The following is a 17,485-nucleotide window of genomic DNA, read 5'->3' on the forward strand; positions in this document are numbered from 1 at the left end:
TGACTAAGGCACCTTTTAAGAAATTGCTAATTTCAGATCTGGGACAGAGAATGTACAAAGTAAGCCTGGGAAATTTTGTTTTGTGGGGAAGCAAAAGAGCTTTCAAAGATGAATGGAGTCATATCAAAAGGACACACAATAGCCACTAGGAAAGGTCTCCTCCTGATCCAAAATAGGACAACTTGAGTAACAAAAGAATAAAGATTATAGAGATCGATCTAAGATGGCGACTGTGGAACCGGAAACCACCCCTACTCCTAATCCCCCGCCTACAGAAGAGATAACAGAATCTAATCAGGAGGTTGCTAACCCAGAACACTATATTAAACATCCTTTACAGAACAGATGGGCACTCTGGTTTTTTAAAAATGACAAAAGCAAAACTTGGCAAGCAAACTGTCTAAGTTTGATACTGTTGAAGACTTTTGGGCTCTGTACAACCATATCCAGTTGTCTAGTAATTTAATGCCTGGCTGTGACTACTCACTTTTTAAGGATGGTATTGAGCCCATGTGGGAAGATGAGAAAAACAAACGAGGAGGATGGCTAATTACATTGAACAAACAGCAGAGACAAAGTGACCTGGATCGCTTTTGGCTAGAGACACTGCTGTGCCTTAATGGAGAATCTTTTGATGACTACAGTGATGATGTATGTGGAGCTGTTGTTAATGTTAGAGCTAAAGGTGATAATATAGCAATATGGACTACTGAATGTGAAAACAGAGAAGCTGTTACACATATAGGGAGGGTATATAAGGAAAGGTTAGGACTTCCTCCACAGATAGTGATTGGTTATCAGTCCCATGCCGACATAGCTACTAAGAGCGGCTCCACCACTAAAATTAGGTTTGTTGTTTAAAAAGACACCTTCTGAGTATTCTCATAGGAGACTCAATCAAGCAATCAAGATTTGGGAGCTGAACCAAAGCCTCTTCAAAAGCAGAGTGCACTGCATTTAAATTTGATTTCCATCTAAATGTTGCTAAGATATAAGAGAAGTCTCATTTGCCTTTGTCTTGTACTTGTGTGTTCATTTTTTTTTAATTTTGGCTAGAGTATCCACTATCCCCATCAAAAAATTACGGTACACATCGTCCCCAGAATCCATAAATGTGTTCCTGGCTCACTCTGCAATAGCTGAGTATAATTAACCATTACAAACACATTTGACCCACCCACAATATTAAAAAAAGAATTTGCATTTCTGTATCTTACAGGAGAAAGATTCTATTTATATTCCATCGTATACAGGAGCATATTTTGCTAGTTTTAAAGAGTATGATGCATACAGTTTTCTAGAAATTTTCTTTGTTTCTTTTTATAGCATTGTCTGTGCTGTACTCTTGCTGATGGCTGCTAGATTTTGTTTCCCTACTTGGTAACATTAGTGATTCTGATTTCAGTTTTTCATTTGTTTTGCTTTTGTTTTTCCCTCATGTAACATTGGTGAAGGATCCAGGAATATGACACAAAGGTGGAATAAACATTAATTTTGTGCATTCTTTGGTAATATTTTTGGTTTTTGTAACTACAAAGCTTTGCTATAAATTCATGCATTTCATTCAAATCAGTTATTTATGTTTGTGTGATTTCCTTAACATAGTTGTGGATTATAAAAATGTAACATCATAATTACATTCCTAATTAGAATTAGTATGTCTATTTTTATATCTTTATGCTATATTTTAACACTTTGCATTACTTAGGTTATTTTGCTTTGGTTAAAAAAAAATGGCTCAAGTAGAAAAGCGGTCCCATTCATATTAAGACAGTGTACAAAACTGTAAAAAAAAATGTGTACAGTGAATTGTCTTTTAGACAACTAGATTTGTCCTTTTATTTCTCCATCTCTGTAGAAGGAATTTGTACTTCTTATTGCAGGACAGTCTCTATTATGTCTTCTCTTGTAGTGTCTTCCATATGAATAGTTTAAGTTTTGGAGCATTAGTTTGATTATTATGTTTATTTCAATTTTTAATAAATTGGATAGATAGAATCATACATATAGGAAAAAAAGAATAAAGATTATAATAGATTTAAACCTTTTGAATACATAAAAATCCATGAGCTCAAAATAATATATTTTAAAAGAAAGGCAAAACAAACAAGTTCAATTGTCACCATTACACCAAAACCTTACTTTGAAAATTGGTAATTAAAAGTTAAGAGTCAATCATTTATCTTGCCTTTCTAGTACTTAACGGAGGGTAACCTAATAAACAGTACCAGTTGATTCTCCTTTTTTCATAAGGATTTCAGCTAATAATCATTTTGTAAAATGTTAATGAAATCATTGATTCAGGCAACTATCTTCAGTGGAAGCTAAAGCCATTAGGTTAAAAAAAGTTAATGGGGAACTGGATAGTTACATCCAGGGCCAAAGTATCAAACCCCAAATTATTTACTAGTTGCAAGGAAAATGTTATTACAAAATGTTATTTCACAAAGGCGAGATTAGGCTGAAATCCCCTTATTTTACCATCACTAAGAATGGGACAGACATTTCATGACTCTTAATATGAGCTAATAAATACACAACATTACCTATGAAGTATTTCTTCTAAAAATGCTTAATCTGAATTTGTACAACTCTTTAAATCTAACATCCAGTTTACAGAAAATACGGAGGACAGAAAAACACTTCAAAAAAACAACCAAAGTCTGAATTTGAGTCATTTTTCAGGATGACATTTCTGGGCCTTTTAACATTTCAATTTTATGGGGGAAGAAAAGGAGGGATATAATGTTCTAGAATTAAGATGAAAAGAGATTCAGGAAATATGTAATGAATGATCCTTGACTGCATTTTGGTTTGAACAAACCAATCATAAAAGATATTTTGGAGAAGATCATCAAATTTGAATATGGACTGGAATATTACATGCTATTAAGGAATAATTATTAAATTTTAGGTAGGACAATAATATGGCGATTAGTTAGGGGAATATCTGTTTTTCAGAGATGCATTCTAAAGAAATTTCATGACATCACTAATTTAAAATTATTCATCAGAAAACAGATGAAGCAAATATGTCAGAACGTTAACAATGATTATATCTAGATGATGGATACAGATAATTTTTATATTATAGTCTCTATTTTTATGAGCAATTAAACTTTAAACTGTTCCCCCAAAAAGGGAGGAAGAGCTCTTCTACCGTATATTATTGTCTGCATATGATCCCAGAGACTGAGGCACCCATCTTGAAACCATCAGGAGAGCAAGCCTGAAGGGGAAAAAGCTGGCATGCTGAGGACGGAAGAGTAGGACGACGGAAAACCTGAGTCCCTGGAGACATTGCTGAACCACTCAAGGACCCAACACTGAGCACCTACTGGGCTTCTTAAAATATGAGCTAATATATTTTTCTTATTATTATTTTCAATTATTACTTGAATTCTATTCAGTTACTAAGACCCAAAAATATTCCAACTAATATAGTTACTGAAAATCAATGTCCAAGTGCCCTGTTTCCACTCCGTCACACATCCTTCCTGCAGACATTCACATGGCCTGTTCCCTCACGTCCTTCAGGCCTCTGCTCAAATGTCACTTCCTCAGAGAACCCTAGCTTGACCGCTCTGTATAAAATAGCTATCTCCCTTTGTTGAGGGTAAACTGAAAAACTGAAGCTCCTCAGCAAAATGAAGACTAGTCCTAGGACCCATGTTGACCCCATCAATGTGCAAACACCTTAGGACATCCAGAAAAAAAAACAGTATCACCCTTTAAATTTTCATAAGTTCTAACTTACCCATTTCATTCAATGCTTATATATTATGAGTATTTGTGGACACACCTTATCCCTCCCACTAAATTCCTGTAGCAGTGTGCTGAAGCCAGTTTGTACCAGCTCTTAAGCACCAAATGTGCATCTCTTTCTAACTCTGCCTTCACTGACCTCATATTGGGAGCCTGAAATGGGCCACAGCAGGTCTATTTACACCATGGAAGTCAGAAAATGCTGCAAACAGCCATTTGCAGCAACATGGATGTATCTAGAGATTATTACATTAAGTGAAGTAAGTCAGACAGAGAAAGACAAATATCATATCACTTATATATGAAATCTAAAATATAGCCTAACACCACAAAAAAAACTGTAGCCCCATCACCTATCAGCAAAGGTTTAATAAGGAGCCTAGATTTTGATGCTTGCCCAGCAGTAACAAGGTGCTCCTTTTACCCAAATGGGGCGATGTTAGTGAAGTATAAGTAGGGAGCTAGAACTTTCATCCCTACTGGATAACCATAAATCTCACTCCACTCCCTGTGGTCTCAGTGGGGGCCCACACAGAGAGCAATAACAAGGCATCTTGCTCCCTCTCAGCAAGGGTGGGTGGCAGTGGAAGCCTAATGAGAAGCCTGAACTTCCACCCCTGCCCAGAAGTAATAAGGTGTCCCTCTCCCACAGGATGTCAAAAGACAAAAGAAGAAAATCAGTGAACCTAAAGACAGAGCAATAGAAATCACCCAACTGGAACAACCAGAGAAAATGGACTGAAAAAAAACATAAACAGAGCCTCAAGGACCTATGGGACTATTAAAAAAATTCTAGTATCTTGATCACTGGAGTCCCAGAAGGTATGGCAAAGAAGGTGGGACAGAAAATTTATTCAAAGAAAGACTCGCAAAAATTTTCCCAAATTTAGGAAAATGCATTAACCTATAGATTTAAAAATCTGAGTGAATCCTAAACAAAATAAGCTCAAACAAATCCATGCATAGACACACCATAATCAAACTCCTAAAAACTAAAGACAAAGAAAAACACTTGAAAGCAGCAAAGGACAAATAGTACCCATAGAGAATACCAATTTAAATGTCAACACATTGCTCATCAGAAACCAGGGAGGGAAGAGGAGGTATGGGTGTGACTATAATGGGGTAGAATGGGAGAGATCTTTGTAGTGATGGAATAGTTCTCTATCTTGATTGTGGTGGTAGTTACATAGATCTACACATGTGATAAAAGGCACAGAACTATATACATGTATTGTATCAACATCAATTTCCTGGTTTTAATATTTCACTATGGCTAAGTAGAAGTATATGATGAGAAATGGTGAGGGATCCTGTCTTATTATTTTTGCCTATAATTGTTATATATATTCCTCATAGGTCGAACCTTTTATCATTATAAAATGTCTTTCTTTGTCTCTAGTAACAATTTTTGTCATAAAGTCCATACTAATATTAATATTTGTATAACAAACCTTACTAGTTTTTTATAGCAAATATATTAAAGTGTGCTGTGGAGTTTCTAACATATAAGAAGTAAAATATATGACAACAGCACAAATGATGGAATGGGTAAAGACGGAATTATACTGTTGTAAGTTTCTTACATTATATATGAAGTGGTATAATACTAACTCAAGGTAGACTACAATAAGTTAGGATTGCATATTGAAATCCGCAGTGCACCCACTTAAAAAATAATACACAGAGGTATGGTTTTAAAAGCCAAATGAGAGAGTAGAATGGAATACTAAAAAATAAAAGTTTTTAAAACTATAATTAACTTAGAGGATACAGGAAAAGAATGGAGGAGACAGACAAACATCAAGATGGTAAACTTAAATCTAACCATATTAAAAATTACATTGGATAAAAATGAACTAAACACTCCAATTAGACAGAGGTTTCCAGACCAGATTTTTCAGAAAAGCAAGATCCAACTATATGGTATTTGTAAAAGACATCTTTAAAAATATAAAGACACAAATAATATAAAAAGGAAAGGACATATCATACAAACACTAAGCTATATGAAACTCAGACAAAGTGAATTTCAAGACAAGGAGTTTTGCTAAAGATAAAAAGGTTCATTTTACAATGTTTTTTTAAAAAGGCATTAATCAGGAAGACACAATTTTAAATCACTATGCACCTTATAACAGAACTTCAAAATGTATTAAGCAAAAATTGTGCAAACTAAAAGGAGAAATAGACTATAATCATAGTTGCAATTTTAACACCTCTATGTGTGTCTGTCTCCTTGTCTCTGCCTCTCTCTCTCTTTCTCTCAGTAATAAAACAGAATGAAGGGAAAAAATAAGTCAAGGCATGGAAGACTTCAAGAATACTACCAACCAACTAGACCTAATTAACACATGTAGAACCCTGCACTCAACAAATGCAGATAAACAATTCTTTTCAAGAGCAAAGAAAACATTCACCAAGATATGCTGTGTTACAAAGCAACTCTCAATATGTTTCAAAAGATAGAATGAAACAGAATTTATTTTCTGACCACAGAAGAACTTATTTAAAAATCAGTAACAAAGAGATACTATAGAATCTGGCAGTATTTGCAAATTAAGCCATTTGTTCTAAAGAAGCCATGGGTAGAAAGTAATCACCAAAAAAATGGTAAATATTTTGAACTATATGATAACAAAAATACAACATATCAAGATTTGTAGGATTTATCAAAGGAGTATTTAGAAGGAAACCTATGGCTTTAAAATGTTTATATTAGGAAAAAAGAAACCTGCCACCTTAAGCAGCTAGAATTAAAAAGGAGCAAACAAAACCCAAAGTAAGTTGAAGATATAAACTAATAAAAATAAAAAGAGAAATCAGTAAAACAGAAAACAGAAAAACAAAAGCTAAAACTTGGCTGTCTAAATGGTTAATAAAATTGATAAACCTCTAGCTGGGCTGACAAATAAAAAATCAGAGAAAATATAAATTATTAATGCCAGGAATGAAAGTGAGGATATGACCACAGATACTACAGGTATTAAAAGGTAATATGGAAATATTTGAACAATTTTATACCAATAAACTTGACAACATAAATGAACAAAATGCCTTGAAAACCAAAATAACAAAATTTATAATTTATAAAAACTAACAAAAGAAATTAAAAATCTTAATAGTCTTATATCTTTTAAAGAAATTATGAACTTACCTACAAAGAAAACTGAAGGCAAGTTTGGCTTCACCTGTGAATGATATCAAACATTTAAGAAAGAATTATAGAAATCTTACACAAAATCTTTCAGAAAACCTACTGTTACTGAATCAAACTCAGGTCTGCTCAACCAACACACAGCAAAACCAATCTACTGACATCAGGTTTTGTTGAGGGAAAGTCCAGCATTTATTGCAGGGCACCAAGCAAGGAGAATGGGCAGCTCAACCTGAACTCCCCGATGGCTTTTAAGCAAGGGTTTTTTAACTGCTTTTTTTATTTAGTTATAGGCATTTTACAATGTTGTGTCAAATTCCAGTGTAGAGCACAATTTTTCAGTTATACATGAACATACATATATTCATTTAAGCAAGGGTTTTTAAAGCCAGTGTTAGGAGAGAAGGTCATAGGATGAATGATCAGCTTGTGGACCTTCTTCTAATTGATTGGTGATGAGGTAATAGGGTAATGTTCTGGGAATCTCAATCATCAATCTTCTGGTTCCAACCAGTTTGGGATCTGTGTGCTTGAGGTCAGCATGGAGTCACAATCCTCCACTGGGTGAGGGGTCTTAGTTTCTACAAAACAACTCAGAGATATGCATCATATTGTTACTGATCTCCCTTCAAGAGGAACTAGGAGTCCTGTGACTCTATTGTTCTAATCATTAACTGCCTGAGTGTGCTATTTGGAACTCAGAGAAGGCCTAGGAGACTAAAGCCTTTTTTCTACAAACTAGAATCAGGGGACACAGAGGAGCTTTTGTACCCAAGAAGGTCCTGCAGGGTCTTGCTTAGTTTCAATCCCCTCTTTTCTCTGATATTCCTCAATCCTGAGGGAAATAGGGGTGGGGCAAGAAAAGGAATAAAGTTTTGGATAGAAAGATTAATCATAAACTCCAGAGGGGAACTCAGTTTTAGAGGGAATCAGTTTCACTAGGAGGAAGGAACCTTCAACTTGATTTATAAGGCCAGAATAACCCTGATACCAAAATTTGTACATAGGGTGTACTTGACTGCATTTGCTTCAGGACATTGCTTGTCTAACGAATTTTAAACCAATGTAGATAAGCCAATGCAAACGCCATGAAGCCAATGTAATTTTTTTGCAACCCCACCTAGCAATGCTTTAAAAGTAATCATAAAGCTGTTGATCATGACATTTGGCTCTACCAGAAAACAATGCCATTGGGAGCAACAGTGATGCCACTTGATGACTTTTCCATAATTCGGTCCTCAGATTTTAAATAAATCATTTCTCCCAAACAACAGAATCACCAGAAAGCTTTCTCCATGCCAAAGATTCAGAAATTAGTATAAAAGTTAGTGAGTTTTTCTTAAACTTACATAAAAAATATATTCAAGTAACCAAACTGGCTTATCCAAAGTGACTGCTACATGCAAACCAAGCCAAAAAGGTTAGTTTGGCATCCGAAATAAGTTCCAGGCATTTCCTATGAATTTCTCCTAAGCTGTATAGGAGGAATTCCAATAGTAACAAACTTGCCTTCTAAATAAATGACAAAGCTTGACCCTTGGCTATGACTCCACTTCAACCAACAGTAGCTATTACAAGTACCAGAAATACTTCATAGGTAGACATTCACAATACTATGACACAAATTTTATTTCGATAATATAACAAAAAAAAAAAGATTTCACAAAGGCCTTCTCTTTTTGCACTGACAAGAGGTCGATACTGTAGGAACAAACAGTACATAACTCACTGAAATGATCATGGTTGACTGGTGTTTTTGGTAATTAATGAAATGTGGTTTTGACTACTTTTCCTTATGCATAAGTTTTAAGCACAACCATGTAAGAGGTCTATAGGAAGCCAGCTAGGCAGTGTCTGTCAAAGAAGGGGAAAAGTATTTGTGTATTTGTATGTGGGTTTGTTTATTTCAGTAGAGGTATTTCCCTTTTAGGTTTTGAAATTTTTTTTTAATTCAAAAACAAAGAATGACACTACCTAGAATTCTAGCCTTGGAACAGAAAGTTGTCTGTAATTTCTTTGCCAAAACGCTTTTACAAGAAGTGTCTTATAAAAGGTTACATTAAAAGTAATGGAACCAATCCTGAATTCCACACCTAAGAATGTGTTGCAGGGAACTTTCTGGAGATGCACACAAGGACTTATTTACAAGAATGTTTATTGCAGTGTTAGAATAGAAATGCATTAATAATAGCCTAGACGGCAAAAATTAAAAAAATAACTTATAGTTAACCATATGATGAAAAAACATGCAGACACTAACAAGCATGCTTCAGAAGGATATATATATATACCTTTTTACTGACCAAAAAAAAAATAATATATATATACACACACTTGTATTGCATTGCACAGTATATACCCCCCAAACTTCATGGCTACCCAGAACCTGTGAATGTGATCTTATTCAGAAGTATGATCTTTACAGATATAATCAAGTTAAGATGACATCATCCTGGATTAGAGTGGGCCCTAACCCAATAACTAGTGTCCTTATAAAAGGAGATCTGGACACAAGACACATAAGGAGAATGTCATATGAAGACAAAGGTAGAGACTGAAGTCACATGTGTACAAGCCAGTGATTGCCAAGGATTGCTGGCCACCACCAGAAGGTAGGAGAGGGACATGGGATGGTTTCTCCCTCAAAGCCTCCAGAAGGAACCAGCCCTGCCCACACCTGATTTCATATTTCTGTCCCTCGGAACTGTAAGAGAATTAATTTCTGTTGCTTTAAGCTAACCAGTGTATAATTTGTTACTGTAGCCCAAGGAAACAAATACAATCTATATACAGTATTATAATATAAGATTTAAACAGTACAATACAAAAATGTGTGTACAGATGATCATAATGTTATTAAAAATATGAGTGTATATATGTACATGGAGTGCACATCAATAAGGTTAAATGCCTAGCTTTCCTCTCCTCTCTCTGTTTTGCTATTTCCAACCCCACCTACATTGTGGCAGGAGGAGTAGTCATGTTATCATGAGATCCCACCTTCCAACCATATTTGATTGACCCAGAAAAGGGCACCTGGCCTAAGCTGGGTCAATGAGCCCCTTTCTCAGGATTTTTACATTTATACATCTTCTTACAACTTCAGCTACCATAAACATAAGACTCCATTACAAATCCACTTTTGGATGGAGATGGTCTGTAGAAAGAAGAAAGATGAGAGATGAAGGAAGTCTTCAGAGTTGTTCAAGCTGTTCTGGAAGCCCACCTCTATCATATCCTTCCATAATTCCTCCCTCAAATTACATCCACTAACAAGTATTCTTTGGGTAAATTCCCATTTCTGAAGCAAGTTCAAGTTGCTTTAGAAGTTCTTAAGTTTTATACCTTGTACCTGGAACTATTTTAACACTGGAAAAAAATATTCAAAATGTGACAAAATATCATGAGATGATTATTTTTTAAACATTTTTAAACTAAGTAATAGTCATTTTACAATGTTGTGTCAAATTCCAGTGTAGAGCACAATTTTTCAGTTATATATAAACATACATATATTCATTGTCACATTTTCTTTCACTGTGAGCTACCACAAGATCTTGTATATATTTCCCTGTGCTATACAGTATAATCTTGTTTATCTATTCTACATTTTACAATCCCAGTCTGTCCCTTCCCACCCCCTGCCCCCTTGGCAACCACAAGTTTGTATTCTATGTCTATGAGTCTGTTTCTGTTTTGTATTTATGTTTTTTTTTTTTAGACTCCACATATGAGCAATTTCATCTGGTATTTTTCTTTCTCTTTCTGGCTTACTTCACCTAGAATGACATTCTCCAGGAACATCTATGTTGCTGCAAATGGCATTATGTTGTCAGTTTTTATGGCTGAATAGTATTCTATTGTATAAATATACCACCTCTTCTTTATCCAGTCATCTGTCGATGGGCATTTAGGCTGTTTCCATGTCTTGGCTATTGTAAATAGTGCTGCTATGAACATTGGGGTGCAGGTGTCTTTTTGAAGTAGGGTTCCTTCTGGATATATGCCCAGGAGCAGGATTGCTGGGTCATATGGTAAGTCTATTCCTAGTCTTTTGAGGAATCTCCATACTGTTTTCCACAGTGGCTGCACCAACCTGCATTCCCACCAGCAGTGTAGGAGGGTTCCCCGTTCTCCACAGCCTCTCCAGCATTTGTCATTTATGGACTTTTGAATGATGGCCATTCTGACTGGTGTGAGGTGATATCTCATTGTAGTTTTGATTTGCATTTCTCTGGTAATTAGTGATATTGAGCATTTTTTCATGTGCCTATTGATCATTTGTATTTCTTCCTTGGAGAATTGCTTGTTTAGGTCTTTTGCCCATTTTTTGATTGGGTTGTTTGGTTGTTTCTGACTAAGTCGTATGAGCTGCTTATATATTCTGGAGATCAAGCCTTTGTCAGTTTCATTTGCAAAAATTTTCTCCCATTCCGTAGGGTTGTCATTATGAGATGATTATTAAAATGTTTAACTTATCTCAAAGTTTAACAAATGCAAGGATAGTACCAAAGATCTTTAAAAACCCTGTTGAGAGAAAAGTTACTTTTTTTCTCCAATTTCAAATTTAATAAAGGCCTCATCCTTAGTGTAAAATTTCTAGTCTCCCTTTAGGTACAAGACAAGCTAAACTGATACAAAAAGCAAGACTGTGAGGGAAAAGGAAATGTGCCTTTTAAGGAGAACATGGTATTTATAAACAGAAGCTAGCCTTTACTCTACTTTAAAGAAGGGGAGACTAGACATATTCCTGCCCTTGAAACTAAGTGAGAAGAAGGAGACAAAATAATTCATTTTTAAGTTGATAGATTCTGAAAGAAGGGGGATCTAAAGCGTTATAGTATGACCAGGTAGAAAGTCAGTAAGGACTGCTCTCCTAAAGTTCCCGGGTCTCAAAAGACATACAGAAATTGGAATATATTAGTGTCACCACAGCTAGAGACACGAATGAGAGAAGAGAGATGGGGTCTATCCACTTTCTGTGAGCCAAAGCAACAGGACACAAAGAAGATCTGAGAAAAGAGCCATGAGGGCGCCAGTCAGAAGAGGTAGGTGAAATTGCCAAAGGACCACCAAAGCCTAGGAAAGGTTCTTGGGATTAAACACCACTCGAACAGGCCTGTTAGGGACACAACCAATCCATACCAAACCTACAAATGAGAAAGATCTACTGGGGTGATACACAGAAAGGAATACCATTCTTCCTAGTACCAAAAGTGTTACTGCTCGGGTATGGGAAAAGCAGTTGTGACCACAATAAAGAAGACAGTCAATTTGTCCTGGAAAATCACATCAAAGAGCATCTGGTTTTTTATTCTCCTGTCCCTCCTACCAAGTCCAGCACCAGAGGGACAAACACAGAAAAGATGGCAGAAGTGTGCATCTCTGTGTTCATTATATATTAGAAAAATATGGTCAATTAATCTTTGACAAAGGAGGCAAGAACATACAATGGAGTAAAGATAGTCTCTTCAGCAAATGGTGTAGGAAAAACTGGACAGCTGCATGTAAATCAATGAAGTTAGAATATTCTCTCACACTATACACAAAAATAAACTCAAAATGGCATAAATACTTAAACATAAGACAAGACACTATAAACCTCTTAGAAGAAAACATAGACAAAACATTACCCAACATAAATCTCAGCAGTGTTCTCCTAGGGCAATCTACCCAAACAATAGAAATAAAAGCAAAAATAAACAAATAGAACCTAATTAAACTTAGAAGCTTTTACACAGCAAAGGAAACCATAAGCAAAAGACAGCCTATGGAATGGGAGAAAATATTTGCAAAAGATGAGACTGGCAAGGGCTTGATTTCCAGAATATATAAACAGCTCATACAACTTAATAAGAAAAAAACCAACAACCCAAACCAAAAATGGACGGAAGACTTAAACAAGCAATTCTGCAATGAAGACATACAAATGGCCAACAGGCACATGAAAAAATGCTCAATATGGCTAATTGTCAGAAAAATGCAAATCAAAACTACAATGAGGTATCACCTCACACCAGTTAGAATGGCCATCACTCCAGAGTCCACAAATGATAAATGTTGGAGAGGCCGTAGAGAAAGGGAACCCTCCTACACTGTTGGTGGGAATGTAGTTTGGTGCAGCTGTTGTGGAAAACAGTATGGAGATTCCTCAAAAGACTAAAAATAGACTTCCCATGTGATCCAGCAATCCCACTCCTGGGCATATATCCAGAGGGAACCTTAATTCAGAAAGATACATGCACCCCAGTGTTCATAGCAGCACTATTTACAATAGCCAAGACATGGAAACAACCTAAATGTCCGTCAACAGATGACTAGATAAAGAAGTTGTAGTATATTTATACAATGGAACACTACTCAGACATAAAAAAGAATAGAATGCCATTTGCAGCAACATGGATGGACCTGGAGAATGTCATTCTAAGTGGAACAAGCCAGAAAGAGAAAGAAAGATACCATATGACATCATTTATATGTGAAATCTTAAAAAAAAAAAAAAAAGACAAACTTATTTATAAAACAGAAACAGACTCACAGACATAGAGAACAAACTTATGGTTATCAGTGGGAAGGGGGTGGGAAGGGATAAATTGGGAGTTCGAGATTTGCAGATACTAACTACTGTATATAAAATAGATAAACAAGTTTATACTGTATAGCACAGGGAACCATATTCAATATCTTGTAGTAACTTATGGTGAAAAAAATATGAAAACAAATATATGTATGCTCATGTATGACTGAAGCATTGTGCTGTACACCAGAAATTAACACAACATTATAAACTGACTATACTTCAATAAAAATATATTTTAAAAAAGAAAAATAAATGTTATTTTAATAAAAGAGTGAAGCTACATCCAAATACTCAAAATTCTTAACCACTTCCATTATTCACCTCCTCATTCCCATTAAGGAAACTCTGAACTTGGGAGAGTACTCATTAGAATCAACCAAAGGACCGACATCCTTATGTTTATATGGTTACTGAACGAGTAAAATCCTTTGGCACCAAGAATTACACATTATAAAGAATAAACTGGAAACACACTGGGAAGCATAAAACAATGTTAATGCAGAGAATGAATAAATACAGAAAGGCTATCTCAATAGATGCAGAAAAATTATTTGACAAAATTCAACATCTATTCATGGTTTAGGAAAAAAACTCAGCCAACTATGAATAGGAGGAATCATCCTCAATCTGATAAAGGGCATTTACAAAAAACCTGCAACTAACATCATACTTAATGGTGAACGGCAGGAGCTCAGCTGAGCTAGAGATCTGAGCTGCCAGGTGTCTAGTGTAGACAATTAGAGAAACAAGCCAAAAATGAAAGTAACAATAAGGCTTGTAAACATTTACTGCAACTAAGTTCCCCCTACTCCCCGCCCCCCACTTCTATTTTCCCTAGAAGTTAGGGGTCATGTAGATCAGTGCAGATGTGGGTGAGAGTTGTCTCACTGTTGAGGTATCCCAAATAAAAGGCCAGGGGGTAGGGAGTAAGGGGGAGGGCTAGCATGGAAAAGTACTGAGTACTGGCCCAACTGTCTTCAAGTTTTTCCCTTATACCCCAAAAGGAAGCCTTCACAGAGGAAAGCCATGCCCAAAGGGTGCCTGGGCTAAGAATGAAAATATGTTTAAGAACATGACTGTCCAGAGGAATCTGAGTCCTTAACTGCAGCACAGTCTGGTATGGGGAGGGCATTTCACTTCTGGGGTCTGCCTGATAAATAAAGCCTTTGTAATTGCCTACCATCCGGCCCAATAAATCACACATAGGTTGTTTGTCCAGGAACCAGACTCCTCAGTTAAAGACTGAATGCTTCCCCCTAAGATTAGGAATAAGGCAAGGCTGTATATCCTTACTACTTCTATTCAACATCATACTGGAATTCCTAGCCAGTGGAGTCAGGCAAGAAAAAGGAAATAAGAGGCATACAGATTTGCAGAAGACATGATTGTCTACATAGGAAATCCTAAAGAATCTACAAACAAGTTATTAGAACTAACAAGTGACTTTAGCAAGGTTGCAGTACATAAGATCAATGTACAAAAATCATTTGTATTTCTATATTCTAGCAATGAAAAATTGGAAAATAAAATTTTTAATTCTATTTACAATAGCATCAAATAAACCATAAAATACTTCGGTATGAATCTTAGCAAAATAGGTGATGATATATATGATAAAGTCTACAAAACACTGATGAAAGAAATCAAAGCAAATGTAAAAATCATGGAGATATATAGTTTCAGTAGATGAAAAGACTCAATATTGTTAAGACAGCAGTTCTTCCCAAATTCATCTATAGATGAATGTAATTTTTAAAAATCCCAGAAGGATTTTTACAGAAATCAGCAGGCCAATTCTAAAATGTTTATGGAAAGGCACAGGAACCAGAATACCAAAATAGTTTTCAAAAAGTTGGATGACTGAAACTACCTGATTAACTGACTTACTATAAAAAAATCAACACAGTATGCTATTGGCAAAAGGATAGTCATATGGATCAATGCAACAGAAGACAGTCCAGAAACAGACCCACATATACATGGTCAACTGATTTTTGACAAAAGTGCAAATGAAATTCAATACAGAAAGAAAAGTCTATTCAACAAATAGTCCTGGAACATTTGGACATCCACATGTTTAAAAAAAAAGGAAAGACAGAAAGGAAAGGAAAGGGGAAGGAAGGAAGGAAAGAAGGAAAAAGAAAAATAATTTTAATCCATCTGTCATATCATATACAAAAATTATCTCATAATGGATCATAAACCTAAATGTAAAGCCTAAAACTATAAATATTCTAGAAGAAAATACAGGAGAAAATCTTTATGGCCTCGAGCTAGACAAAGAATTCTTTATACAATACCAAATCAAGACATATAAAAGGAAAAAAAATAATAAACTGTACTTAATCAAAATTAAAAACTTCTGCTCTGCCAAGACACTAAGGTAATGAATCAACATAGGAGAAAATATTTGCAAAATATGTATCTGATAAAGGACTTGTCTCCAGAATACGTTAAGAGCTCTCAAAACTCATCAATAAAAAACAAACAACCTAATAAAAAATGGGCAAATGATTTGAAAAAACATTTATCAAAAAAGATAAATGGATACTGAATTAGACATATGAAAAGATGTTCAACATTATTAGTCATTAATAAAATGCATATCAAAATCACAATGAGATAACATTATAAATCTATTACAATGGTTAAAATTAAGAACACTGCCAAGTGCTGCCAAGGTTGTGGAGTAACTGGAACTCTCATATATTGCTGATGGGAATGCAAAATGGTACAGCCACTGTGGATCACACAGTATGTAGCCTTTTGAAGCTGCCTTCTTTCACTTACCATACTGCATCTGAGATTCATTCAAGTTTTTGGCTGTATCTGTAGTTAGTTGCTTTTTACATCTTATGGATGTATCAGAGTTTTTTATCCACTCCCCTGTTGAAGGACATTTGAGTTGTTTTCAGTTTGGGGCAATTATGAATCATGCTGCTCATAAACCTTCACGAACAGGTTTTCATGGTAACATAATTTTTTATTTCTTGAGGGTAAATACTTAGGAGTAGGAATGCTGAGTCACATGGTAAACGTATATTTAACTTTAGAAGAAGCTGCTAAACTGTTTTGTATGGTGGCTGTACCAAAACGGCTAAACTACAGAAACAAAAAGCAGATCAGTGGTTGCCAGAGGCTGGGGTAGAGAGAAGGGTTGGCTAGAAATAGCCACAAAGGCATTACATGAGTGATGTAACTATTCTATAGCTTAATGGTGGTGGTTGTTACAGGACTGTATGTGTTTGCCAATACTTTCATAACTATACACTGAAAAGAGTGAGTTTTCTGTATGTAAATCATACCTCAATAAACCTGAATGAAAATCATTCATGTAGAAGGAATGCAGAGAAATCCTAGGACATCCTATGCCATATTTAAACCAAAGATCTGAGATAGCAGATGGCTTCCCATTGTCTTCAGGCTAAAAAAAATCTAACTCCTTTAGTGGGATGTATGTGGCTTTTAACCATCTGGCCCCCTGCCTGCTTCGAGGAGGTCAGCATTAGTTCCATTTGGGTGTCATCTCAACAATGACTTACCAGATTTTGGGCATTTCCATTATTTTTTGAGGTTGTTTTCAGCACTTTCCATCCATTCTGTTGACTTCTGCAGTCGTGATCTTCCTGCTTTAATACCTAGGCCTTATCAAAGCTTCTCACCCAGTCTTGGCATGCAGCTCACTGACAGACCTCCTGGTACAGTCCCAGAATCTCCTTACACACAAGCAGCCAACAGAAGGGGCCTCACCTTCCTAGCCTGGCCTCAGAAGACTGAACCAGACATAAACGTAGGTATATATGGGCAAGACATGTTTCCTGTAACATTTCTGTGATGCTCTTTACAGATAACCTAACTCCTTTTATTCACTGCTGATTCAAGTACAGCATAGCTTGACATCCCTATTGCTAGAGAATGCAATAAGTCTGATTAACAGCAGCAAGACCTGGAGCAGTGGGGAGCCTGGATGTAGCACTCTCAGG

At 35.7% G+C, this 17,485-nt stretch overlaps 1 pseudogene; it reads left to right on the forward strand.

Annotated features, from left to right (window-relative positions):
- Window positions 1-215: 215 nt before the first annotated feature.
- LOC105081170 (eukaryotic translation initiation factor 4E pseudogene) lies at window positions 216-885 on the forward strand (annotated as a pseudogene).
- The last annotated feature ends 16,600 nt before the right edge of the window (window positions 886-17,485 follow it).

The sequence above is a fragment of the Camelus bactrianus genome, chromosome X (genome assembly GCF_048773025.1).
Source record: "Camelus bactrianus isolate YW-2024 breed Bactrian camel chromosome X, ASM4877302v1, whole genome shotgun sequence".
Taxonomy (NCBI): domain Eukaryota; kingdom Metazoa; phylum Chordata; class Mammalia; order Artiodactyla; family Camelidae; genus Camelus; species Camelus bactrianus.